The 3993-nt window shown below is 39.0% G+C and overlaps 1 protein-coding gene across 17 annotated transcripts in view; it reads left to right on the top strand.

The window, feature by feature from the left end:
- The window catches only part of CACNA1D (calcium voltage-gated channel subunit alpha1 D), a 319765-nt gene that overhangs the window by 56304 nt on the left and 259468 nt on the right, over positions 1-3993 (top strand). The window lies entirely within an intron of this gene.

The raw sequence follows: 3993 nt of genomic DNA, 5'->3' as shown, positions 1-3993 counted from the left end.
TTTTTTGGGGACAAGAGTCTCGCTCTGTCGCCCAGGCTGGAGTGCAGTGGCGCGATCTCAGCTCACTGCAACTCTGCCTTCCAGGTTCAAGCACTTCTCCTGCCTCAGCCTCCCCAAGTTGCTGGGATTACATACATGCACCACCACACCCAGCTAATTTTTGTGTTTTTAGTAAAGACAGGGTCTCACCATGATGGCCAGGCTGGTCTCAAACTTCTGACCTCAAGTGATACACCCGCCTTCGCCTCCCAAAATGCTGGGATTGCCCATCATTTTCCATTTTTGTTTGATTTCTCCTGGTTTCTTCTTTCTTCCTCTTTGGACCTTCTTTCCTATCTTATATTAATTTTGCTTGGTATTGCAGTAAAAAGATATCATGCTACCACTTTACCCTCCAGTCTGACTTGGGACTGTTGCCATACAGTAAAAACATTTACTATTCTTAAGGATTTTCTTCTATCCTAAACTTATCCTAAACTACAAACTTTTTCAGGTCAGGAACTACATTTCATTCTGTGTGTTCCCATTGTACCTACACCTGCTGAGTGCTTAATTTAATAAACCCAGGACAGAACTGAAGAAAGGCTGTGCCTGTATTGGAGAGCAGTTGCTTTCAAGTTATGGGCCCCAAAACTCCTGGGCCCATTAAAAAATTACTCATAGATACAAATCAGCTGCCTGCACGTGCATGAAAGCAGGGAGCTAGCGCCTCTGTGGAGCAGTGACTTCAGCTTAGGAAACAAAAGGTTACTTTAAAGTAATGCTGTTTTACTTATGTTTAATATGTTCTTAACACACTTATTCAGAATGGCCTTACTACCAATTAGTGGAGCATGTTAGAGAATTTTTTTAATACATTCCTAATTTTCATGACTGACTAAGCTGTGCTTGTGTTCAACACAATCCTTGCTCTCAGTTATGAAGTTATACAAAAATGTGTTTATGCGGTTGCTCTGTCTGCTTCCCCACCTGTCTGCACAGTCGTTAAGAGCACTGCTGCTCTCCTGTTCCGCGTGCATTTCAAGAACGTGCCCCTACCATTCATCAGGGGCATGTGCTGGTGGTGGGAGGGGAAATGTTACAGCACTGCTGCCCCCACTACTGCCACCCTGTGTAGATAAGCAACCTGTTCATATGTGTGTGTGAACATCTTTAGACTTCACAGCAGAGACCCTAGGGACTTGCCCAGGTAGCTCTTTCAATGTAGTGTGTGTGTGTGAATTCCAACATTTCTAGGAGGAATGTTTTTTTCTTAGGAAAAGAAATAGTTATTACATTTAAAGTTTGTAATGAGGACCATTTTCTTCCCAATGGAGTTGTAGCAGTGAAATGATAAATAGGGTTTTTATCCAACTCTGTGACGAGTCACATGTACCCATGCCAGACATAGGCTCCAGATTCTGTCATATTTAGCTTTATCTGTCATAATAGCCTTCTGTTATATTTAGCCTATATATTTAGTCAACATATTTGATTCCCTGGCAATCAGTCTTTGCAGTGGAAAAGAGAGTAAAAATTAGGACTGTTGAGTTCAAGTCCTAAGTCTTTGTCGTGGGAGCTCTCCATACTAGATATGTTACCTGGAGACTTGTGTTCAAGTGGAAAATTATGGTTACAAATTGTGTTTGTGTCAATCTTTGTGAGGGTGTCCTAAACTGTAAGTGTGCCTATGTGGATGTATTAAAACCACAATGTGTAGTATTGCACCACAGATAAAAGATATAAGCTAAATAATAAAAATTATTCACAAAAACAGAAACTGTGTCAGTAATTTGCTGTTATTATAACTGCACTCACTGCTATGAACAACCACATGCAATTCCTACAGGTCATTCTGTGTCTAGCTTCACAGCCCCCTCACTCTCCAGGCTTTTCTGCCAAACTCACCACCTCTGTGAGCATGCCCTGATGAGTTCAAGGGGCTCCTTTCTTCATGCCACCATCTTTGAGCCCACAACAGGATGGCTCTGGAATTGAATGTGCACTTAGATTTCCTTACTGTTTCCTAGGTCTTTTTCAAGTACATTTGGCTTCCCTCTTCAGTTACTTTTTAGTCTCACTTAAAGGTAGGGATTAGATTCTTCTTTGTTCCTTCTCCCATAGCACAGTGTAGGTGGCTTTTGCTGCATGAGGTTAAAGCACATTGGTGGCTTACATTTTATCCATTTGTAACCTCTCGGGGACCAGCACATGGCCTTGTACCCAGTAAGCAATCAATATTTTGTTGATTAACGATGCCTAAAGCTGGTTAAGTTCTTGGACTCAACATTCTTCTGAGTTCGATGACTATTTGCATTCCAGTCACAAATAGGAAAAGGTTCTGTTGGCAGTTAGGGAGATTATAAATTCCCCCTGACTCTCATACATTGACTTAATCAGAAACAGCTCCCCCTTTTCAAATTTGCATTTTGAATGATAATAATATGTAGGATTATGACATTTTAAAGAGAAAATAATGAAATAGAATAAAGGTGAAAAACTGTAATTATATTAGAGGAAAACCATGTTTCTCATGGCTTGTATCCCACTATTTCTGTGTAGTGTGTCTGGCGTGGTCCCATGAGGATGCCATAACCAAATGATTGAACTAGAAACTAAAGACTTATTAAACATTTAGTGTCACGGACTTGTGAGATGAATCAATGCTGGGATTTCCAGCTATGTTTTTAATGCCACTGTATTTTACAAAGCCATGGAAAATATTGAACATTTGAACAAGGCTCTTGCTCACAGTGATATAACAAGATGCAGGATAGGGCTTTGCCAGTGGAGTTCAGTGTGAAAGTGGCTGTGGTTGGTGGACCTTCTGCCCTTTCCAGTATTGCTCTCTGGCTGCTTTTTCTGTTTTTTTTTTTTTTTTTTTTTTTAATTTTTTTATTATGAGGTACTTCCCAGGGAACAAAGAAATAAGTTGACAAAAGGCACATATAAAAGAGAGATGTAGGACTTTCTAAACCTGAAGCTCACAGCCCTTTCATTTAATGCTATATTGGCTCATGCCTTTTTTCTCTTCAAGTCATTCTCAATGATAGTCCATTTCTCACCACCCTCTAGTACCAACTTATTACCAGTTGTGCCTGACCTTTTGGGAAGGAAGAGTCTTTAAACCCTGTTTGCATCTCAGCAGACGGAGTGCCTGCCGGCTTCTCTTCTAGGGTTCGTTTTTCTGCCTTTAGGAATTCTTTTTTTTTTCCTTGATAACACACTGCCCAGATTGTTCTTTTATTTATTTAAAAAAATTAACATACAGTAAAATGGGTGTGTGTGTATGTGTGTGTGTATACAGTTCTGAGAGCTTTAACATATAAGTTGTTATATCTATTACAATTAAGATACAGAACAGGTCTGTCATCCTCGAAAACTTACCCTGCCTCTTATAGTCCCGCTCTTCTTTACCTCAGCCCTTGGCAAGCACTGATATGTTTTCTATTGCTATAGTTTTGTCATTTCCAGAATGTCATGTAAATGGAATCACTTAGCATAATGCCTTTGAGATTCATCCATGTTTAGGAGTGTGTAGCAATCGTTCTTTTTTATTGCTGGGTATTATTACATTGATGAATATACTACAGTTTATCCATTCATCTGTTGAAGGAAATTTGGGTTATTTGCAGTTTCTGGTGATTATAAAAAGGTGCTATAAACATACAGGTTTTTGTGTGAATATAAATGTTCATTTCTCTAGTGTAAATACCTAGGAGTGGAATTGTATATTTAACATTATAAGAAGCTAACTGCTTTCCAAAATGGCTGTTTCGTTTTGTATTCCCACCAGAAATGTATGAGAACTGTAGTTGTTTCACGTTCTTGCCAACACTTAATCGTGTCAGTAGTTTTTATTTTAGCTTTTGTAATAGGTGCGTAATGGTATCTCATTTTGGTTTTAATTTTTATTTCCTAATGGATAATGTTATTTCATGAACTTACTTGCCACCTGTTTGTTCTTATTTTGGTGATTTGGTGAAGTGACTATTTCTGTCTTTGGGTTTCTTT

The sequence above is a fragment of the Cebus imitator genome, unplaced genomic scaffold, assembly GCF_001604975.1.
Source record: "Cebus imitator isolate Cc_AM_T3 unplaced genomic scaffold, Cebus_imitator-1.0 Scaffold0, whole genome shotgun sequence".
NCBI classification, from domain to species: Eukaryota; Metazoa; Chordata; class Mammalia; order Primates; family Cebidae; genus Cebus; species Cebus imitator.
This window is presented reverse-complemented; position numbering and strand designations above follow the sequence as displayed.